Source organism: Tupaia chinensis, unplaced genomic scaffold, assembly GCF_000334495.1.
Source record: "Tupaia chinensis unplaced genomic scaffold, TupChi_1.0 Scaffold000146_1, whole genome shotgun sequence".
NCBI lineage: Eukaryota > Metazoa > Chordata > Mammalia > Scandentia > Tupaiidae > Tupaia > Tupaia belangeri.
The window spans coordinates 15,371,412-15,396,510 of record NW_006159616.1 but is presented as its reverse complement, the minus strand read 5'-3'; the positions used below and the strand labels follow the sequence as shown (position 1 = coordinate 15,396,510).

Sequence of the window (25,099 nt, the reverse complement as noted above, 5' to 3'; positions counted from 1 at the left end):
GGAGATTCCTAGAAATCTACAAATAGAACTACCATATGACCTAGTAATTCTACTCTTAGGTATTTACCCAAAGGGTAGAAAAACTTTCCAGTCAGAAAAACACTTGCACATCCATGTTTATTGCAGCATTAATTACAATTACTAGGACGTGGAATCACCCTAAATGTCCCAAAATAGACGAGTGGATTGAAAAAATGTGGCATATGTACTGTACTCTATTGAATATTACTCAGCCATAAAAAAAAATGAGATCATTTGATACAAAGTGGATGAATATAGAAGACTTAATGCTAAGCAAAACAAGCCAGATTATGAAAGACAGACTCTGTATGTCCCCACTTGATATATATCGAATGTCTACACTCTATGGCAGAAACTGAAAGTTTGGAAGGTATAGTAGCAGGGAGGGCAACTGCAGATACTAGAGATAGTAAGGATAGGGTAAGATGGGGGTGGGTAATGGAGCAAGGGAGGGAGGAAAACAGGAAAAAAAATACATTTGATTGACACACACACACAAAATGAAGATATTTGCTGATGATAATGTATATGGCAATGTCTTTGTCTTGACTAATAATGCACCATATTTGTGCTGGAAAAAGCAATGTTGTACACTGTAAAGCTATATAGTGATTAAATGTAAAATTTTAAAAAACCAGTAAGTCAACTACCTTAAAACAAAACACCTCAAAGATTATTAACACTGGAACCAGCAGTTAGTGTAATGGCTATGTCGCTGGACTCCCACATAGTCGACCGCGGTTTGCGTCCCAGACCCGTAGCTTAAAACTCACACCAGGTGCGTGTGCGTGCGTGCCCAAGATCCCGAGAGAAGGGAGAACAAGGGATTGTGGTGTGGCCATCCCCCGCGGGGGGTGATTTCTTGCTTTCTGTCTCTCTGTCTCTCTCTGTCTGGTGCGTGCACACCTACTTTGGATCCTACTTTGGAGTTGTGGTATGGTGAACAAATGTTAACTTACTTATTTTTATGACACTCATCATTAAATTATTTTTAAAATATTATAATACTATAATTTCCAAATGTTTGTAAACTGTCTGATCTAAACTTCTTTCAGAGGTATAGAGAGATTTTAAATGAAGGGGACCAGTAGGTAGCATGGTGGTTAAAGCATTGGACATTCCCACATGGGACCACAGTTTGAGTCCTGGGCCTGGTAGTTTGTTTTCTCACTTTCCCTGTCTCTCTCTGGTCAAATTAAAATAAATAAATGAATAAAAAGAAATAAATAAATAATTCCTTTCCAAAAAAAGGCAAGATTTTAAATGAAGTTAGATTTTCATATTTTGCCTAATATTCAGGGGTATCTCCAAGTTCTATAAGGATTAATAATAAGGACTTACGTTGAGAGCTGAAGATGAACTGACAATGAATTTTAGAAACCACATGCCCATTCTATTTTTAAAGCACACATTTTAGTGATAATCTGAAATCAAATTGATCAGATCATAAATTTCTAATAATAAAAAAAAGCATGGTAAAATTAATGCTTTATAAGAGGTAACTGTAGTGTATGATTGGATAAGTAAAGGAAAGTGTGAAAAAACTGTAGACCGGATGCAAACTGCCTGGATCAAATTCCAGCTCTACTACTTAGGAGTAGTTAAAGAGAGAGTTAGAGAGTTATTTATCCTCTTTGTGCCTTAATTTTGACACCTTTTAAAGATGGGTATAATAATAATAACATCAACCTTTCAGGGCTATTGTGAGAAGTGAAATTAGAAAATACATGTTGGGGGGACCAGCAGATGGCGTAATGATTACGTCGCTGGACTCCCATGTAGTCGACCACAGTTAGAGTCCCGGACCTGGCAACTTAAAACTCATGTTGAATGCATGTGCACGTGTGCCCCAAATCCCAGGAGGTGAATGGAGAAGAAGGAATTGCAGCGTTGCCATCCCCTTTGGTGGGTGATTTCTCTCTTTCTGTCTCTATCTTTGCAGTGAGCACACATGCCCTATAGCAAAATAGAAAAAAGCAAATCAAAGCAAGGAAGGAAGGAAGAAAGAAAGAGAAAATACATGTTTTCTATGTTGGGCCAGGAGGTGGCATGTTAGCTAAGGTGCTAGACTCTCACATGGCCAACCACAGTTCAAGCCCTAACCTGGTGGCTTGAAAATCATACCATGCACAAGTGCACATGTGCCCAAAATCCTGAGAGGAGAATGGACAAAGGATTGCAGTGTGGCCATCTTCCCTAGGGAGATGATTTCTCACTTTTCCTCTCTCTGTCTCTATCTAGTGAACACATGTGCCATATGGTAAAAATCTTGAAAAAGAAAAAACAAGATACACGTTAACTACTTGTTTTAAAAAAAGATTTGAAAAAGGAAAAAAAGGAAGCAGTCTCATCTCAGTTTTCATCATAAAAGAGTAGCATTTTCAGAAAGAAAAAAATTGTTAGGCTATAAACGAAAACCACTTCTTTTTCACATAATTATCTATGTTAATACTTTATAAAATTTTATTAAAACTCTGGTGTAGTACACAAAAAAAAATTTAAAAATTGTATATCCTATATGCCTGGTACTAATTAATTACTTGTAAGACTGTAAGGCCCAGTGCAAGTGAAGTGCTGGGTGGATGAAGTAAAATCAAATGTCACCGGACCCTCTGGCACTCCTACATTTTGGTGAAGCAAAGAGAGCTTTAAACTATAGCTGAAAGAAATGTTTTAATAACTTGTTGAACTTGCTGTTGTGGTTGTTTGGTTTATTAGAAAGGATGGCTACCACCTACATATTGCCCCTAAGCTAAATTTCTAATGAGGTGCTTAATGAAGAAAGACATATTTCTCCCTAAACGTAATCTCAGGATTAACCATTCCTTTATCAAAAAAAAAAAAAAAAAAAAAAAAAAAGGATTGCTTTATTTAACTTTATTCATTCATCCATTTATTCATTTATTTTATTTAAATTTAGCCAGAGAGGGACAGAGTGAGTGTGTGTGTGTGGGGGGGGGGGGGGGGGGGGTTGAGGTTGACCAGAGAGAGACAGAGAATGAGGAGAGGGAGAAAAAAAGCCATGAGGTCCGAGGTCTGGGACTTGAACCGCAGTCAGCCATGTGGGAGTCCAGTGCCCTTAACCACCGCGCCTCCTGCCGGCCCCAGTATTCACCATTCCTTTATAAAACTATTTCAGGGGCTGGCAGGTGGCGTGGTGGTTAGGGGAATTGGACTCCCAAATGGCTGACTGCTGTTTGAGTCCCACATCTGGTGGCTAGCTCTCTCACTCCCCACCCCAGTCAAATTAACATAAATAAATAAAGTTAAATAAAATTTTAAAAATATATATTTCAGATGGTACTTTTCCATATGGGAGCTGTTACAACTGTGTGGTAACCTGAGCTTCCTTCCACTATTCTGTTTTCTATATAAGGGTTAATTTTCTCCTTTTGTATGATCCAGTATCTGCCTGCCCTCTTAAACTATTCCTATAACTGTCCTTTCCATGATATAAACCTAATAAATACTTAGAGTGTCACCCCTCCCACACACCTCCCACCCCATCACTCCTACACAAAGACACATTTGGAAAAGTAAAATAGTATGGGATCATTTACCAAACGTGATGAAATATTTCTTGAATGAACAAAGTTAGGATGTTAACTAGTTTGAGTCCTGGCAGCTTAAAATTCAGGCTGGGTGCGTGTGCATGCTTGCCCAAAATCCAGAGAGGAGAATGGAGAAGGGATTACAACGTGGTCATACCCCCTGGGGAAGGGTGATTTCTTGCTTTCTGTCTGTCTCTCTCTCTCTCTGTCTTTCTGGTGACTGCACGCGCCCTATAGCAAAAACCTCTTAAAAACAAAACACCCCTCTCCAATGCAGTATCAAACTCTGAATTATAGTAATTGCATTTTCTCAAAAGCATTGCAAGGGTACTTTAAAAAGCTCATGAAAAAAATAAAATTAAAGCATGAGTTACTGTAATAAAAAATATAAATCTATGTATAGTTTTTTCATAATACACATTTCCATTAATTTTTTTGAAGATCCCCTATACATGAGCTTCAAGTTTTAAATCTGATCACAACTAGATATATCTATGTAGTCAGGAAATTCAATGTATAGTTCTCAATATTGCTAAGGTAAAAGATCCTTTAGTGTGAATAAGATTTTTGACCATTTCCCTAGAGAAAGCTGTTCAAAGAAATTGTAATGAAAACGCAAGGGGGTACAGGGCAGTGGTGGAGGGCACTCAAATGTCTTATAGCTTTACGGAGTAGCCATGGAAAAGCAATTAAAGCAAGATAATTAAACCTTCTATCCATTTTACAGTCAAGCCAGGCTGGTAAAATCTAGGATTAAATGTGATTTTAATGTAGACTATATTGTCGATGACTGCAAAAAACAGCATCTTTACTCAATCAGTTTCCAATCTTTGCAAGCTGCAGACTGGAGAAGCCCTTGGATCTTATACCATCCCCATCATCCTGCCGCCAACCACTAAAGCAGGATGTCATTTAGCAGAAGCCGCTTTTAAATTCATTCCCACAGGTGTGTGATGGTTTGGTGTTTTTAATTCAATGATCAAGGAAACATTTACTTGTCAATCTGTCTGCCTCTTTTCCGTATCACTGAACTGCATGACTGCGCTAATACACAAATAAAACTTGTCATCCCTATACCACAGGTCAAGATCTGGGACTTACAACTGGGGAATGTGGTAACAAAATGGTGATTCTTCACAATCCATTAGCCTTCTGAGTTATCTGATACCACAAAACTATCCCTGTTCTGTTTTTCAGCAAGTTACCCTTTGGCCCCCTGGGTTTGCATCATGGAATTTTCAGATGTATTCTCTCCTTCAGTTTTGGTATGTTCATTGTGAAAGAGCAAATTTAAGCTCTTCTCCTGTTCCGGGGTCCAGTCCTCTTCCACCGTACTTTCTGCCTCAGAAATCCTGGTGCCCATGAGCTCCAATGTCAAGTCCCAACAGACAGGCAGGCTGCTCGCACCATATGCTCTTGGCCTTCCATTCACTCAGCCAAGAGTTATGAGCAACTCCTTACGCCAGTCACTGCTACAGCGGCATACAAAACTGACATACTTGAACTACACAGAGTGGACTAGGTAGAGGATTTCAGTGCTAAAAACTGGAGCTCCTGAATAACAAAGAATCTGATTTGGTTCCATGATAACAAAGGTAACCACTGTTAAACCCCGCAGAGCCAAAGACACCGTGCCACATGTAATGGAACACATTTAGCTAGCTGCATTAAAAGCTCTCAAGGACTCTGAGTGCTCAGCAGCCCCATCTACACAAATTCATAAATAGCCTATGTCTTTCCTCACGGAGTGAAGCAGGAGACAGAGTCTAGTCACCAGATTTGTCCCAAAACGACTGAGTTGAGGTTTTCATCTCTCAAACGGGCATATAGGACCATCCCACTTAGCTGAGTCTCAGAACAGTGGTGAGCATCTCAAGAGAAACAATGTGTCAAGAAAACTGTCTAGTGGAACCACCATGGACTGGTGGTTTACATACATGCCTCTTACCTATTTATTCAAACAAAGATTATAAACAGAGTTCAATAGAGCCAGTGATGCTGGTAGTCACTACACATCTGCAGTTGTCTGGTTACAGTTTTTGGACTCTTCCTGATTAGTAAAAAGGAAGAATCACGCTACGAGAAGAAAAACACATTTCTGAATAATTGCCCAAGTTAAATGTGCTACTCTTACTCTGCCTGACAAATCATTCCCTGCTTATTACTTTCTATAATTTAATATATATAAGTGCTTTACTGGCAAGCTTCTCTAAAGAATAAATAATACTTAATGACTGCCTACAGTTTAATTAACTCATGATTGAACTTCTCATGGATTGCTATAAACATTAAATTATATCTGTCCTCAAAGCTGCCATGGATTGAAATCTTAGTTCAAGCTTTAACTCTCCTGCCTAAACAATTGTGAAATTTTAGTAAGTCTGTATTTTGGACAGAGAGATGCAAAAATCAACCTGAATGTATGGTTACAAAGTGTGTTATTTTATAAAGCAAGGACGAGGCCTTAATTTAAGCAAGATTAAAAATGTGCACATGTCCAAACACCTCATTTATATTACAGCAGTCATTAAACATTTCTGGATCGTGGGCAGTCTTATTAGCATAAACTCTGTGTATTACCAGAAGGTTTCAGGTTTCTACTCTGGCTTCTCATCTTTGCTGCCATTTTCTGTCTGCGTGATGTTGCAAATAAATATTCCTTTTGGCATGGCTCAGCTGTCAGCACCTCTGTTCTATAATGAACCCATGAATTACATCTCCCTGCTCTGACATCTCTGGTCTCACACATCAAAATATTGTTCTTCAATTGTAATTTATAACTTAATTTAAATGTCCCTTTTCTTGTGACCTTTTTAGATCAAACAGCATTGCACCTGGCAGTTTCTACTACACCAAAGCAGCCTTTTGCTATTATTGCTATTATAATAACTAGAAAAAGCCTGAATTAGACTGCATTTAGGCTAAATATAAAATAATTGCAGCCCATTAAAACAATATTAGATTTAAAAATCTTTTATGGTGTTTACACACATGATAAAAAATTGCCAAAACAACTTATGAAGGAAAAAAGGCAGGATTTGGAATAGACCCTAAATTTCTTCATGTACTTTTTAATTATTTCAGCCATTAAGATGAGAAAGATCTTGATAAAAATCTGTTCAAGACAAATTTTTAAAAAACTTTCTCATAAACCATAATTCACAGATGTCAATATATTTTATTCATATCTCTAGCATCGATGACCAAGTATCAAAAACATAATACACATACACATTTAAAAAATAAAATTAAAACTAAAAGCACTTTTACTTTTATTTAACCACTGTCATGTCAAATACTGTCATTTAAGCACCAGAGAAGCTAATTTTTTTCTTTTTGGAGAGATTTATGCTATAGGGCACGTGCACTCACCAGAAAGACAGAGAGAGACAGAGAGACGAGGCGAGAAATCACCTCCTAGGGGAGATGGGCACTCCACAATCCCTTCTCCTCCATTTTTTAGAGAGGCTAAATTTGTCAGAATAGTCTTTTTTTTCTTTTCTTTTGTTATAGGGCATGTGCACTTGCCAAAAAGAGGGAAAGTGAGAAAGTAACTCTCTTCCCCCCTACCCCCATAACTACACAGCAATCCCTTCTCCTCCATTCTTCTCTGAGGAGAAGACTGAGAAAGCATCCCGGGGGGGTGGGGGGTGGGGGGGAGATGGCCATTGCTGCAATCCCTTTTCTCCATTCTCAGGATTTGGGGCATGCACACAAGCATTGTGTGCTTTTTAAACCCCCAGGTTCAGAACCCAAACAGCACAGTCTTCCATGTGGGATCTAGTCACCTTAAGCACCAGGTCAACAGCTGGCCCTATCTGAATATTCTCAGGGGAGCAAATTTCAGAGATAATGGAAAAGACACGGAATTTAACTGCTGAGAGTAGGGCTTGTAGGAAAGGTACAGATAATTTTCAGAAGGAAATATAGTCGCTAAAAACAGCCATCCCTCCCCCTACGCTCTCTGAATAACTGCAATGTTCCAGGAAGAGTGCCAGCCTGGACTCACACAGGAGGAGGAGGGCACCCACATTTGCCAAGCAGTGCACAGTGTGCTTGGAACGGTGTTAGGCTTTTATCATTTCATCATTCCACACGCCACTCTTCTGTGGTGAGAGTACTTAAAATAGGGAAATGAAACTGAGCTGCTCATATAGCATCTAGCCCCAGGCCTCTTCCTTAGCAAACAGCAGCATAAGGAATCTACCATACACCCATGTTGTAGAAAGAATTCTGAGTAGCAGCCCCTGTCCCAGTGTCTTTACCAGAGCAGAGTCATTTAGTGTGGGCCATCTAGTGGGAGAGATGGGCACAGGGATTTTTCTGGCTGCAATAACACAGCAAGCACCCTGCCTTTTCTTAACCTGGGGCTTAGAGCTGAGGGTGTATAGAGGGAAGGAGGGAATCAGGAGTTCGGAGAAGAGGAAAGATATACATAAACAAATGTTCTCATTAAAACATACCAAGTGCACGGGATCAGCAGTTATTGTAATGGCTATGTCGCTGACTCCCATGTAGTCAACTGAGACCCGGTGGCTTAAACTCACATTGAGCGCATGTGCGTGTATGCCCAAGATCCCGAGAGGAGAATGGATGAGAAGGATTGTGGCGTGGCCATCCCCCCTGGGGAGTGATTTCTCCTTTTCTGTCTCTCTCTGTCTTTCAGGCGAGTGCATGCGCCCTATAGCAAAATACTCTCCAGAAAAATAAATACAATAAAATTAAACCATACCAAGTGCAAATGACTGGTGATGAGGATGACATTTACTGTCTAGAAGATCCATGATGACTCTACAGAGTAGGTTTTGGTTCATTAGTTCGTTCGTTCGTTCCTTCCTTCCTCTCTCCCTCCCTCCCTCTTCCCTTCCTCTCCTTTCCCCTTCTTTCTTTTTTTTTAAGATTTTTGCCATAAGGGTGCATGCACTTGCCAAAGAGACAGAGAGAGGAAAGCAAGAAATCATCCCAAAGGAGAGATAGCCATGCCACAATCCCTTTCCATTCTCCTCTTAGGATTTCAGGCATGCACACACATGCACCTGAGGTGATTTTCAAGCCACCAGGTCCAGGACTGGAACTGCGGTTGGTCATGTGGAAATCAAGTGCCTTGACCACCACACCACCTGCTGGGTCCACAGAATAGGTTTTAAAAATTAACAATCAGTGTAACATGATTATTCTTGCCTCTACTTAGGGAATAGCAATGACCAAATAAAGAACACTCTTCTAGAAGAGAATAAAAATAAAGCAGTGAAAGATACTGGTAACATATTTCTCATACACAATTACTGGGTCATCAGTAAAGTCATGACATATTTTTTCATGCTTTTCTATACAAAAATGTGTCATGACTCTCCCAATGACCCAATAGTTCCCAAACAATATCATGTAAGGACATTAGCAGGTCATTACCTCCTGGCTATGGTGTTATGGGAGGTGTTCTAGACCCATAGGTCAGCAAGGAAATGAGACAATAAGCATCAAATGCTGACACTTCAACTGAGATCAGGTAAAGTATTTTGAAAATACAGAACAAACCATACCCTGAATGTCTTGGTCATTTTTTTTAAACCATGTGTCTATTCTGAGGCTCTAACAACTGTCTTCATGCAAACATAAACTCCAAGAAAGAGTCTGAAGAGGTCCTGGTACCAAAGTTACGGGCTTGGGAGTTCTGCAAAGTTGAAGTCTAAACAGGACTGAGTTCTTGGTTCTGGCTTTCATTTAGATTTTAGCCCTGCTTCTAACTTTGTGATATTAGGCAAATTATTGGGTCATGGGAAAAGTCATGACGCATTTTTGTATAGAATTACATTAAAAAAATCATGACTTTGGGGGACCAACAGTTAGCGTAATAGCTATGTTGCTGGACTCCCACGTAGTCGACTGCGGTTCGCATCCCAGACCCGGTGGCTTAAAACTCACGCTGGGCACGTGTGCATGTGGGCCCAAGATCCCAAGAGGAGTAAGGAGGAGAAGGGATTGCATGTGGCAATCACCCCTGGGGGATGATTTCTCGCTTTCTGTCTCTCTGTGTCTGGCGAGCGTACACGCCCTATAACAAAAACCTCTTCGAAAAAAAAAAAAAAAGACTTTTCTGACAATCCAATAATTTACCTTGCTTTATCTAAGTTTTGTCAGAGGAGACAAGAATACCTACTTTGGAGAATCATTTCGGTTGAAACGAGACCACTGGTAACCACTGATATTAAGAAAGGTTTCCTTAAGGACAGGGATGGACCTGGATGGCAGACATAGGTCAACATCACAGGGAGGCACCAAGGCCTAAGAACCCAGCACAGAAACGTTGACTTTAGAGGGATGCTAGAAACCACATGATGACATGAGGAAGCATATTCACAACAAACTGTCAGTCCAGGCTTTGACTCCCCACGTGCTAAAAAACAAGAACCCACTGCAGAGCACCACAGGCATGAATTTTACTCCATAATACAAGACAGGCTGAAAGATGGGACTGAGGAGAGAACAGCTGAGAACTTGGTGACTTGTAGGGAATTAGAGAAACTCTGAATCCACGAAGCCAGGAATCTCAGGGTGGAGTTAACAAGCTGTACTGTGCAGAGCAGACGTACAACCCTTTGTTTCTTCAGCTCAAAAAGAAGGGGCTGAAGTATATAACTTCTGGAACTTCACAGTTTTTAACATGTGCTCCCTTTTATAATATTAGATTAACTTAGAAACAACATAGTCACCAAACTAGGCCCAATTCCCCAGGCCTATTATTTAACAGCTACTGTACAGGCTTCACTTACATTAGGGATTAAGACTGTCTCTCTTAATTTTCAAGTCTATGAAAGCTGGAGGTCTATGCCACAGGTTTTAAATGAGACTACCAATAATCAATCACTTAGTTAACACGTACATAAATAACCTCACTTCTGCTTACTAGATGGGAGTTCAGTGACAGAACCAAAAGAAAGTGGGGTGCTGAGGACCTAGATGGCAGCCAACTGCTCCTGAGGGAGGAGGGGGACTCCTTAGAATGCACCGAATGAATCTACTCTGAAGACCCAGCTTGATGACACAAAATGAGTATAACTCTAGCCACAGGGAGAAAAGCTACTGGCAGATTCATGAATCTAGATGGTTTACACTGCTTTTCTGAATAATTACTTGTCAGCTGAGAAAGACCTATGTCTGGCCACAAGTGGAAATGGTTTAGGACCACAAGGGAAATTAAAACACCATTTTCACTTATGTCTAGCATTCTTACAGAGGGAAAAAAAGTAACATGAAACTGGGCAGAGGCTAGACCGTGACAGAAAAACCACAGTTCTATCCGTCTTGAGTAGGCACTAGTGAACCACCTCATAAATGCTAAATTGACCCAGGAAGTCTAAGTGAAACTTAAGACTTCTTAAGTTAATTAAAAAAATAAAAACCATAAAAGCCAAGACTAGATACATTAGTATTAACAGAAAGACTTACAGAAGCTGCACTAAGTCACTAGCAGAATTTAAGTGAAGAAGTAATTGCTCCACAATGAGGGCTAACAACGGCAGCCTCAGTGGGTTTGGATGAGTGATTCTAAGATTGTGTAAATGACACTGCACCTTCACCTTTTGGGTCATGACGATAAAGTTCTGGAACAAAGTCGACCAAAGACGCATATACTGAAGCATAGCTTCAGAGGTTTTCAAGTTGCTCTTTTATCTGGAAACATCAGCAGAAGACAGAGCTTTAGTAACTAAGCCTCTGGGCAACCAAAGTAGTGCCCTCGAGGAATGGCCCTTAAAGCTCCTCATTCTGAGTCTTAGAAATTTAGCTTCCCCACAATTCTGGTTTTCCCAATCTAAAAGTATATTTTAAAAGAACAAATCAAAAAGACAATGATTTCAAAAGAGAGAAACAGCAGAGGATAGCCTGACAGTGGAAGACAAAAATGTAGTAAACTATTATCCAAACCAAAGATCAAACCCTAACAATCACACATGATTTTTGTGTATTGTATGAGTAACAATCACTTACATACCAAGTAAAGGTAGAGAATAGTAACTTGAGTGTATGTAAAAACATACACCTCATTTTGAAAATTAGAAAAAAAAAGAGAAAGATGAAAGAAAAGAGCCAATTTTCCCTCCAAAACTGTCTAAATAGCTGGTACTGCAAAGTACTGTGGGAACTTGGATATGAAGCCCAACAAATATTACAGGTACAGAGAAGGCAGGGCAACAGAGATGGCAGATTGAAAACCCCAGCAAGAGGCTGAGAAAAGGGAAACATTCAGCCTTCTGGAGAAGAGGGCTGGCCAGAGCAGCACAGGTTGTCAGAGCCCATCCAACAGGGCTGGGCACAGGGCAAGGCTGTGGGAACAGCAGAAACTGGAACAGCCACCAGATGCTTGGAAAATCTATAGCTTTGAGGGAACCCTGGGAGAACCCCAGCCCAGCTCAAAGATCAAGCCTACAAATAACATAAGACTTTGTTTGCCACAAGGGCCACTAAGAAGCAACGCCCTCCTGACTCTGTCAGGCCCAGGACAGGACTGGGCAGGCTGAACTTACAGCTTTAGAGGCCTGGGGTAGAGGATAAAGAAGAAACACTGGGCAACCTAGAAGGTCAGAATAAATCAATTAATATGGTAGTTATACATGACAATTTTGTTATCTAAATAAATGTGTCCCTTGCACAGAGAAAGTCAAATATTCCTTTTAGTATTTCATAAAACAAATATCCTTAGGTGCTACAGAAATACTTCACAGCTAGAAATATTTTATACCTTCCATATCATAAAGCTCACTCATCTAAATAAGCTACAACAGATGGAAAAGGTAAGAACTAAAGGAAAACTATTTAAATGAGTTTAAAAAGTACTAGAATTTATTTTAGAAACATTTTATATAGCATTGGGTTGTTGGGAAAGTCATGACTTTCTATGCATTTTTGCACAGAAAAACACATCATGACTTTCCAGACAACCACAACCAACTAGTAATTTTAACTATAGCAGGCCCCCCCCAAAAAGAATTTCCAAATCAAATCTCTGAAACCTGTGAATGTGACCCTATTTGGAAACGGGTGTCTGTAGCTATGATTAACTTAAGGATCTTAAAATAAGGGATAATTCTATTGTAGATAGTTCAAGTAGACCCAAAATCCAACGACATCTGCTTTGAAGAATAAGGTAATAGAGAAACAGACTGAAGACATACACGGGGAGAAGGCAATGTGAGGATGAGCAAAAACAGTTGCGGCCACAAGCCAGAGTTCCAGCAGCCACCAAAAGCTAGAAGAGGCAAGAATGGATTCTCCCTTAAGAAGATAAACAGAGGTGGGAACCAGCAGTTAGCTTAATGGCTATGTCGCTGGACTCCCACGTAGTCGACTGCGGTTTGCGTCCCGGACCCGGTGGCTTAAAACTCATGCCAGGCGCGTGTGCTTGCATGCCCAAGATCCCAGGAGGAGAAGGGATTGCGGCGTGACCATCCCCCCTGGGGGGGGTGATTTCTCGCTTTCTGTCTCTATGTCTCTCTCTGGCTGGCTGGCGAGCGCACACGCCCTATAGCGAAAACCTCTCCAAAAAAAAAAAAAAAAAGATAAACAGAGTGTGGCCCTACTGACACCTGATTTCATATTTGTGGCCTCCAGAATGATGACAGAGTTTCTGTTGTTTTGTATTTATTTGTTTTGAGAGAGTATTTTTGCTTTAGGGTACATGAGCTTGCTGTAGAGACAGACAGAGAGACAGAAAGTGAGAAATCATCTTCCCAATGGGGATAGCCACTGCAATCCCTTCTCCTCCACTCTCCTCTCAAGATTTTGGGAATGCACGCACACACTCCTAGCTTGAGTTTCAAGCCAACAGATCCATGACTCGAATCATGGTCAGTCAGGCGGGAGGGAGTCCAGTGACTGGACCGCCGCGTCACCCGCTGGCCAGTTTCGATTGCTTTAGGGCATCATGTCCATGGTAAATTGTTACAACAGCCACAGAAAACTGATGCACCAACCTTTAAAATTTGGGAGTAAAAAAATTATTTAGGTTTGGCCCAACCACAGTGATGCAGGTGGTAGGGGCACCTCTGCATGAGGCTGAAGCCACATGGGGGTACCAGATCTGGTTCCCGGACCAACCTAAAGCAGGCCAGGTATGGTGGTGGGTGTCTCACTAACTGAGAGGCTAGAATGGGTGGGTCATAGTATGGCAAAACCCTGTCAAAAATAAGTTACTCTTTTTTTTTCCTCTCTCTCTCTCACTAAAAAATTTTTCATTTAGGGGAGACATAAAAAGTCTTTCTAAAGAATACTTTAAACTAGTATAAGAAACATATATTATGGGGACCAGCAGGTGGCATGGTGGTTAAGGTGCTGGACATTCCAACATGGCCGACCACGGTTGGAGTCCAGGACCTGGTGGCTTGCTTTCTCTCTCTCTCTCTGGTCAAATTAAAATAAATAAATAAAATTAAACAAATAATTATTGAAAAAATAAACATATGTTAGGACAAATATTATAAATGTTAGTATTCATAGTACATTTTGGAACTTATAATAATATCTGAGTCTTTCTCCTTTTTTTTTTTGGAGCAAATAGTTTTTGGGTTGTTATTTATTTATTTTTTTTTTTTACAAACACACTGGAGAATCATGTGATGCTGCCAGCATTAGATGCAATCCTGGGCCACAAGTCTGTGCACTCCTTTGCCACTCATCCCATGATGGCAGAACCTTTCATTTCACCTTTATTGTTTACTATGACCCCTGCATTATCTTCAAATAAAGAAACATGCCATCTTTTCTCCGGTATGACTTTTGTTGTCAAATTACCACTTCTGGATGCACTTTCTTCCTGAGCTCTGGTTTGCCTTTCTTGACCGTGGCTATCACCATGTCACCCACACCAGCAACAGGAAGCCTGTTGAGCCGTCCCTTGATCCCCTTCACAGAGATGATATACAGATTTCTGGCTCCTGTGTTGTCAGCACAGTTGATCATGGTGCCTACTGGAAGACCCAGGGAAATGTGGAACTTTGCCTGGGAGGACCCACCATGCCCATCTGTATGTTGACATTAAGGGGCTTGGATGACTCCAACTTTTACAACAAGCAGTTCCTTCTGCAAGGTGGAAGACTGCACAGGCCCACCTCCAACCACATCAGTGATATTCGTGGAGTCAGTACCTGAGTCTTTCTGAAAATTAAGCATCTGATTTGTTCCAACAATGATGTGCTTATTTCAATTATCAATACTTTCATTAAATACCTTCCCACAAAGGCTTTTGAAAACAGCAGAAACTCAGACATGTTTAATATTGAAGAAATTATTGTATTAAAGCCTTCTCTTAAATATGAAAAGGTTGAGTGTTTACTTTGATTTGCTGAATACGTACTGTTACTAATACTTACTACAGGCTCAAAGATGTTAGAATTTTAAGCAACAGAAGTTAATAAATAGATGCTTTTCAAAATATTATACAAATCTCAAAACATTTTACTACTTTCAGCACAGAAATAACTGTCTGAGAAAGAAGCTTTATAAATTAATAAATTAACTTTATAACTTGTGCCAAAGAAAAACACAAGCTGAATCATGCTCCTCCATCCCTGCTGAGCGCTAGTAGACAGAATGGATAAGCAGAGACAAGGTATGACTTGACGGATTTCTGACTAACTGAATCCTCTAAATTACAGATTCAACGGACGTATTAAGAAGACTACATAGGCACTGGCCTCACTTCACCCTGTTCTGAAGTTTAAATTATTATGGATATAAATATAACAAAGGTAAGCTTATTAATTTACAAATAATAACCGCTTCATAGAATTGTCAGGAAGATTAAGTAGAATTTACTCATAAACCACTTGAACTTTTGTTTAGTATATGAGTAGTCAATCAATGAATAAATTTTATTATTATTGATAGCAAGCAGCTGGCCAATAGCTGATATGTAATAAAATGAAAATAATGGTGATAAACATAAGGCCCTGTTTTTGGTTTAAAATTCAGTGCAACAGTTCAGGGTGGGAGAAACACGGCCTTACCAAAGGCAAATATATAAAGGACAAAGAAACAACATAAAAACACCAAGACCTATTAAGTATGTAGAGCAAGTACACATTCACATAAGCTACATCTAGAAGATGAGCTTTTAGGGTAATTAAGGGAGAGCTGCTTGTACCTTATGCTGATCAGACCTGGGGAATGTTGCTTTAATGCAGGTACCACATTTGAAAGATGTACATGGACCAGTTGAGGAGGCACAAGAGGGAAGGTGCCAAGTGACACTGAGGCCACATGGGATTCCAGATTCAGTTCCCTAATCAACCTGAATAAACCAGGCACTGTGGAGTGCATCTGTGATCCTGGCTGACTGTGAGGCTGGTGCAGGAGGATCCCAGCATGCCAAGGCCCTGTCAGAAACGTCAAAAACACCTCTTCTGGGGACCAGCAGGGGGCGTGGCAGTTAAGGTGCTGGATGCTCCCACATGGCAGATAATGGTTTGAGTCCCAAATCTGGTGGCTTGCTTTCTCACTTTCTCTCTTGCTTTCCCTCTCTGTGTCTCTCTCTGGTCAAATTAAAAAATAAATGAATAAGTGAAATTAAATAGTTATTCAAAAAAATACCTATATCTCTTTCTCTCCTTCTATATTTCTAATTAAAAAAAAAAAAGATATGGACAAAGCTGACTGGGAGTAGCAATAAAATGGAGATAGACAGACAGGAGCACAATGGGTAAAACTTGAAAACACTTCCCTCAGTGAAAGAAGTCAGTCACAAGAGGGTCCCACAATGAATGACTTCATTTATCTGAAATGTGCAGAATAGGCAAAGCCAGAGAGAGGGAAAGTAGCCCAGTGGTGGCCTGGGGCTAGGCGAACAGAGGGACACATGGGGAGACAATAGTAATGCATATGGAATTTCTTTGTGACAAAATGTTCTAAAATCGACTGTGGTCATAGTTGCACAAATTTGTTAATATAATAAAAGCCACAAACTGTACAAGTTTGTGTAAATGAGTGTGTTATAGCTTGATAAAACTCTCATACAAGAAAGGGGAGGGGGGCACTGGCTAAAGAAACAGGAGAGCAGCTCACAAAGAAAACCAAAACTGTGGCCACAACCTTGAGGCGCTGTACCAAGAGCAAGACGGCTGAGAAGAACCCACTGCAGGACTTTCCTATTCAAATTAGGAAAACTAAAATCATTCTGTAGGAATGGAGATGTCGTTAGCAGAGGCTTTTAACAAAAGTGGCTAATCACCTTCCCCACCAACCCAAGAGACAGGTCTACCATATTTAGGGAGAAAGAGAGTGGGGTATAAAGTTCAGATTATCTAGAAAAGGCTAAGATATTAAAGCATTACATTCAAAAAGTCACCTTCATTTAAGTAAGACAAAGAAAAGAAATCATTTAATCTGTGTAAAAATGGTGTTACTGGGCCAGCAGGTGGCTTGGAGGTTAAGGTGGCAGAAACCCACATGGACAACTGTGTCCATCGAATCCTGGACCCAATGGTTTGAAAAACATGTCAGGTGTGTCTGAATGTGTGCCCAAAATTCTGAGAGGAGACTAGAGGAGAAGGGACTGCAGCATGGCTATCCCCCAGAGGCTGCTTTCTCACTTTCCCGCTCTCTCTAGTGAGCACATGCACCCTCTAGCAAACTTTAAAAAATAAAAAAGAAAAGAAATTTTAAAAAGAGAAAAAGTAGTGTTACCTGGGATTTTAAAACAGAAGTGAGGCCAATGGTGGCATGGGAGTCATTTGGCTAGAACCCAAGTGGCTAACTCTGTGGTTTGAGCCTTGGGCCCAGTAGCTTAAAAAATATCCTGAGTGCATGAGCTTGCATGCCCAAAATCCTAAGAGGAGAATGAAGGAGAAAGAACTGTGGCATGGTCATCTCCCCAGGGAATGTTTGCTCGCTTGCTCTCTCTCTCTCTCTCTGGAAAGCGCACACACTCTATAGCTGAAATAAAATAGAATAAAATAAAAGTGAATTCAAGAAGTTATACCTAAACAGCCACACTGCTAAATTTCTCAACATTTAATTTTTAAAACAAAAGTTGAGAATGTTTCTAATTGGTCCAAGTACAATAAATAAAAGCTAAAATTTATGTATTATTATACTGATAATTGGTTGAAAAGGTCTTGGTTATACCAGAAAACCCCTGCTGCATGGTGTCTTCCTACACCTTCAGTAATGCTATAATTAACAATACTACATGCAGTAGATGCCACAATCCTGTCATTATATAAATAAAGTACTAGCCACAGTGCTTGTCAAAACTGATTTATGTAAGTGCTATTCTGAAATTTACTGGATTTTCCTAATAAGACATCATACAGCATATGAACTTTTCCTATTCTCTATTGAACAATAAATCAAAAATCCTGAAAGAAAAAAAACCCCCACAATCCTACTTAAACTCAAGTCAGTAAATATTAATCATTTAATGTTGATTCACTCGAATTGAGAGATAGCAAAAAAGGAAGAATTTAAGTAAAGAGTGTGGAACAAATGTCAGAAGTATCCCAGTCACATGCTTTAAGTAAGCTGTTATAAATGGCCTCCTGACAATGCCTTATTTGGGAGCTGAGGAATACTGTACATTCATTTAAGTCACGAGCATGGCAAAACTAATCCTAATCCTGGTCCAGATGGTTTAGAGAAGTCCATTTAAGCAGAACAAATAGAAAATCTCTGACAAGAATTCTATAGACTTAATTTCTTAGAATAAAGAAGAGAAAGATGAAAATTATCCATAGAGTAGGCTTATCTGCTTATTCTGCTATGCAAACTTTATAATACCAATGATGATCAAGTGTGATATGGATTTGAACCTCATTTGTTTATTCAATCATTTAGCAAACACTTAGTACCTCTACACTATGTACCAGGCATTAGCGTAGGGCTCAGAAAACAAAGATGACTAATACTCAATAGTTAACAAATAGTGATATTAAAAGAAAGAGATGAAGAACCATGAAGGTACTGGAAGCCTTGAATCCTTTGTTGAAAGAGATGTGGGTGTGCATAAATAAATAAGAAAATCAATATACATTATCTTGAACATGTAAAAAGCATAATCTAAATGTCTAATAGTAAGACATTCCATATTTTATGGAAAAAATAGCCCAGTCAAAGGCAAAATCTTTGCTGAAGTGGGTATATGTGTGTTTAGTGTTGATTAGAAAAGGTAAACATTAAAATGACAAAGCATAGATAAAAAGAAATCTAAAAAAATTTAATTATACTAGATGATAAGAAATACTGAGCCCAAAGAATGAAATCCAGTATCAGTTAAGTAGAAATAAGTCAGCACGATACTTTCTAGAAAACCTTTGTATCAAAGTATAGGGCTTTTCTGCAGTTTCTAAGCAAGAATATAAAAGTCTATTTTATAGTTAGCAAAACAAATGTAAGCACTCAAAAATGGTTGAAAGTGGTCTAGTTGTAGTGACTCACACACTGCCGAGGGGGCTGGAAGCCACATGGGAAGCCCCGGTTGGATTCCTGGGCAAGCCTGAACATGTTGGGTGCAGTTGTGCAAACCTATAATCCTAACTAATCGGGAAGCTGGGGCAGGAAGATGTTGACCAGCAAGACACTGTCAAAATTATTTCTGCCTCTCTCCCTTCTCCCCTCGCCTAGTTGTAGTGACTCACACACTGCCGAGGGGGCTGGAAGCCACATGGGAAGCCCCGGTTGGATTCCTGGGCAAGCCTGAACATGTTGGGTGCAGTTGTGCAAACCTATAATCCTAACTAATCGGGAAGCTGGGGCAGGAAGATGTTGACCAGCAAGACACTGTCAAAATTATTTCTGCCTCTCTCCCTTCTCCCCTCGCTATCTCCTCTCTTTCACAAAAAATAGGCAAGGGAACCAGCAGTTAGCGTAATGGCTATGTCGCTGGATTCCCACGTAGTCGACCGCGGTTCGTGTCCCGGACCCGGTGGCTTAAAACTCACGCCGGGCGCGTGTGCGTGCGTGCCCAAGATCCCAAGAGGAGAATACAAAAAATAGGCAAGAAAGGCCATCTATATGTTATATAGTATTACGGTTATAAATTTCATTTAAGTGTAAAGTATATATAGATGAGCCTAAGGCAAGCAGCATGAGGAAATGCATACCTGGAACATACACTTATAGAAAAGATCTTCCAGTGAAAAAACTGACATGTGAAGAAACATAAAAATCTGAGGCCTATGTCTAGTTATAATTTTAACACTTTCTATGGAAAAAAAAAACTTAGATGGTTTCATTAAATTCTAACAAACATTTACTAAAAATGAATAAATAAATAAATAACAATTCTTTACAAACTCTAAGAAAATAGAACAGGAGGAAAGATGTCCCATCTAATTTGGGAAGTGGGGTGCAGTACTACTCTGAAATCAAAACAAGACAAAGATACTACAAAAAACGAGGACTGTAACTCAATTTTCCCCATGAACACAAATGTAAAATTCCTTAACAAAATACTAATAAATTGAATCCAATAGCACTTAGTGACTAAGCAAGTTTAAACAAGTAATAAATAGTTGGTTTAGCATTTGAAATCAATTTAATTTGCTATGTTAACACAGTAATGAATAACAACCATAGGATGATCTCATTAGATATAAAAGAGGAAAAACGCAACCAACAAAATTCAATGCCCATTCATGACAAAAACCTCAACAATTTAGATATGCAAAGAAAACTGTCAACTTGATTGAAAAATAATTACAAAAGCCTACACTGCACTTAGTATTGAAAGACTGCTGTAAGATCAGAGAGACAGCAAAGACCTTCACTCTCACCACTTCTACTCACTATCACACTGGAGATCCAAGAGAATGCAAAGAAGTACAAAAAAGAAATAACTCATATAAATCAGAAAGGAAGACATAAAACTATCTATATTAGCATATGGCATGGTTGTGTACACAAAAAAATCCCAAGGATTCAACAATAAAGCTACTAGAAATCATCAGTAAATTCAGAAAGAAATACCAGGTCAACACATTAAAAACTTGATCTCATTTCTATTCTATCAATGATCATTTGGAAACTGAGATTTAAAAATACAATTTTAGGGGCCAGAAGGTGACATGGTGGTTAAGGCACTGGACTCCCACATGCCCAACAAAGGTTCAAGTCTCCAACCTGGCAATTGCAAACTCATGCTGGGGACATGTGCATGTGTGCTCAAAATCCCAAGAGGAGAATGGAGAAGGGATTACACCATGATCATCCCCCCTGGGGGGGTTAATTCTAGCTTTCTCTTTATCTCTTTGACAAGTGTACACACCCTATGGCAAAAAAAAAAAATATGTATGATAGAATCCTCAAACAAATTACTCAGGGGTAAATTTCACACAGTAAGTAAGACTGGTACATAAAAACTACAAAATCTCACTGCACCAAAATAGAGAAAACTTTTTTAAAAATGGAGAAATATGCCATGTTCATAGAACAGAAGATTGATCATAAAGGTCAAGTCTTCTCAGGTTGGTTCATAGATTCGATGCAATCTCAATAAAAATTCTGTTAGACTTTTTAAAAAGCAAGAATTGGCTGGGACAGCAGGTGGCATGTTGGCTAAGGCAATGGACTCCTACATAGCTGACCACAGTTCAAGGCCCAGACCTAGTGGCTTGAAAATCACACTGGGCACATGTGCATACATGCCCAAAATCCCAAAAGGAAAATGGAAGAGAAAGAATTTCAGCATGGCCATCCCTTCAGAGGAGTGATTTCTCACTTTCCCTCTCTGTCTCTTTCCAGTAAGCATGCCCTATGGCAAAAATCTACAATCAATCAATCAATCAAAAATAGAATATAGGAATTGGCAAGTTGATTCCAAAATTTACATAGAAATGTGAATGACCTTAAATAGCCAAGCAATTTTTAAAATCAAGCAAAAAAAAAAATCAAGATTTACACTGAGTTCAAGACTTCCTATAAAACTATAGTATTAAAAAGTCTGAGGTCATGATAGAGATAGACATTAGAGTGGCAAAATAATAGAATCCAGAAAAAGATCAAGATATATACAAACTAATAAATACATCTTTTTTAATAAAGGTATCAAGGCAATTAAATGAGAAAAGTCTTTTCAACAAATATTGCTACAACTGACAACTGTATGGAGAAGAATGAATTTTCACTTCCTACCTTTCATCACTTTTAAAATTAATTAGAAATCAACTACCTAAATGTAAAGAACTAAGACTTCTAGAAGAAAGCACAGGAACAATCTTTATAACTGGGGATAGGTCCAAGATACTTTTGTAAATGTAACCCAAGAAACTTACATAAAAGTAAAATGATTTATTTTATAAATTTTAAAGATACCACTAAAAAAGTGATAGTACAGAAGAAAATATTCATAATACATATATAAAAGGACTTCAGTATGAAATAAAAAGAATTCGTAAAACTAAAGTTTAAAGAACAAATAACGCAAGTTTTAAAATGAGGCAAAAGATGTGAACAGGTGCTTCACAAAAGAAAACAATGGGTATTAAGATGCTTAACAATAAAAAAATTTAATGGGATATACTATACACCAATTAAAATAGCTAAAATGAAAAGGATTAATAATACCAAGTCCTAGTGAGAATTCTGATGAACTGATTTGTACGTAAAATACTAATTAACACTAACATTAATAATTGCCAAAAGCCTGGAAATAACAAAAATATCGGTCACTAGGTGAATGGATTAAAAATATAACTATTGGATCATCGGGAAAGTCATGATGTATTTTCTATGGGAAATACGTCATGACTTTTTCAATGACCCAATGTATATCTGTCTATATGACAGATCGCTACTTAGCAAAATAAAGGAAATACTGCTGCATGAAACAACATAAATGGATCTCAAAACTTTTGTGCTGAAAGAAGTCAGACCCAAAAAATTACATATGATATTGTCAGGGTCAGACACCAACAAGAAGGGGAGGATCTAGAGGCCCTGGGCACTGCCTAAGGGAAATGCCCCAAGCTGCCCTTTTTACAGTGGGGCACATCCTGCTACTCAAGGTAGGGGGCGACACAGAGGAGTTTATATAACTTGGAGCATGATCAGTAGTGAAGTCAGAGAGTTTACCTAACTTAAAAGGACCTTATGTAACTTACAGCATTTGTGGTGCTGCCCTTAAGTAACCTTTCACTTATTAGCATAATTTTGCATTGACTAATGGGAAATGATATAAGAAGGCCCAACTGAGCCTGAACTGAAGTAAAAGGGGAGAAGTTGAGATATAAAAGCACACAACCAGGACCAGCAGTTAGCGTAATGGCTATGTTGCTGGACTCCCATGTAGTGGACCGCAGTTTGAGTCCTGGACCTGGTGGCTTAAACTCACGTCAGGCATGTGTGCATGTGTGCCCAAGATCCCAAGAGGAGAATGGAGGAGAAGGGATTGCGGCGTGGCCATCCCCCCTGGGGGGTGATTTCTTGCTTTCTATCTCTCTGTCTCTGTCTGGCTGGCAAGTGCACACGCCCTATAGCAAAAACCTCTCCAAAAAAAAAGAAAGAAAAAATAAAATGTCCTTCAGGGTGAAACCACTATCTCTTTTTCTCCATTCTCCTCTCAAGATGTTATGCATATTCATACATGCACCCAGCATATTTTCAAGCCACTGGGTCCAGGACTTGAATCATGTAGTTGGTTGGCCATATGAGATCTGGACGCCTTAACCACCATGCCACCAGCTGGCCCCATATCTTTCCTTTTTTTAGAACAAGATCCTGCTACATTGTAACCCTCCTCCTATCTCAGTTTCTTGAATAGCTGGGACATCAGGAACTGGCCATCCACCAAGCATTTGAGAGTGGGACAGGAACTGAACCAGGGTCTCACACGTAGACTTAGCCTGCCAAATGGCAGTGTCAGCCAGTGTCTGCCACTATGGTGGGGCATGTCTCTTTTTAATTTATTACTTAGCATAACTCAAATATTCAGTTACCCTAAGGATGTCAAAAACTCTGAGCCAATACAACAATGAAGCACAAAATTAAAAGAGCACTGGAGTTTTCCATTAATCACAAAATAAGCACACGCTGTGTGGTACTTCAGAGTACTGCCACAGGTACTAAGTGCACCTGCACCGCATAACCCACACACCTGAGTCATCTTGGGCCAGCCTAGACAGGAAAAATTTCAAGTGATGGGAAGGTAGCTTTATGGAAATAAAAATGCGTAAAACCAAAAACCCTGTGGTAATGCTAAGGAATCTTCAGAAGAAAGCTGCCCCACAGGACCAGAGACAAACAGAGGGAATTATTTCTGTATGGAATTAGAAAGAAACTAAATTATTTAAATTCATGGAAAGTGCCCCAAATAGACATTTAATTAAATAAGGCAAAGTCTTCATTATTCAAAATTCAACTGATTAGCATAGTCAGAAAAGCAGAATTTTTTCATTAAATTTTTATTTTATGTAAAAAACTCAAAATAAAAAGTTATGAAGAAGTATCTTAGCATGTAATACAGGCATCGCACCTAACCTACCACAGTCACTGTTAGCACATCACCGATATCTAAATCTCAGTTCCCTCATCTGTAAAACAGTCTCCAAGGCCTCTTTGGCTCTATCAGTATATAATCAGAATAAAGATTCTTTATAAATTATAAAAAAAAAAACTACTATTAAACCAGTGGGGAAACAAACAAGTGTGCTTTATGGGAATGTGAAAAAACATTGTGATGTAGAACACAGCATAGTCCCAACAAGATTGTTCAACCTCCAACACACAAGAGACTGTTACAATGTTACTTAATACACAAGAAACCTAATTTGATCAGAAAAAAAAAAAAAAAACAAAACAAAAAACCCACAACCATACCATGCAGGTATTTACATATATTTCCTTAAAAGAAAGCTGTACAGTACAAACTATGTATTAAGGACCCCTAAAATAGGAATGAGAATTATTTTCTTCCCTTTATTGTGAGCTTTTGGAATCGCTGACATTCAGTAAGTCACCTGGCCCTTCTAAGGCCTTAGATGCTTCTCTATTTAGAGACTAGAACAGATGATCTAGAAAGTCTCTTCCAACTATAGTGACCTCACAGGAAAAAAAGGGGTGGTGGTGGTAAATTACATTTAGTTAATCATTGAGCTCAAGCTCAATATCCTATGTAAACATACTCTAACCATGTAGACATTTTTATTAATACATCATAAATAAATACCACAAATATGAATTCATACTTCTTCTCATCTTTTTTATTGGGGAGGGGATGGAGATCATGGGTTTGTAGCATTTATACATCTTTAGATTTGATTTCACATTAGTAACTATACAGAGAGGATTTCATGTACTCTTAAAATACATCAATTTTTAGACCAGCAGATGGTGTAATGGTTCCACTGCTGGACTCCCACATGGCCGACAACAGTCTGAATCCCAGACACAGAAGCTTAAAACTCATGTCGGGTATGTGCGCATGCATTCCCAAAATTCTGAGAAGAGAATGGAGAAGAAGGGAGTGTGGCATGGCCATCTCCCCCTCGCCCCCCAAAAAGAAGGGGTAACTTCTCACTTTCTTTCTGTCTCTCTCTCTCTCTCTG

At 39.2% G+C, this 25,099-nt stretch overlaps 1 protein-coding gene and 1 pseudogene across 1 annotated transcript in view; both read right to left on the bottom strand.

Annotated features, from left to right (window-relative positions):
- RERE (arginine-glutamic acid dipeptide repeats) overlaps nucleotides 1-25,099 on the bottom strand; it is a 545,831-nt gene that overhangs the window by 133,131 nt on the left and 387,601 nt on the right.
- On the bottom strand, nucleotides 14,135-14,594 carry LOC106734555 (60S ribosomal protein L23-like; annotated as a pseudogene).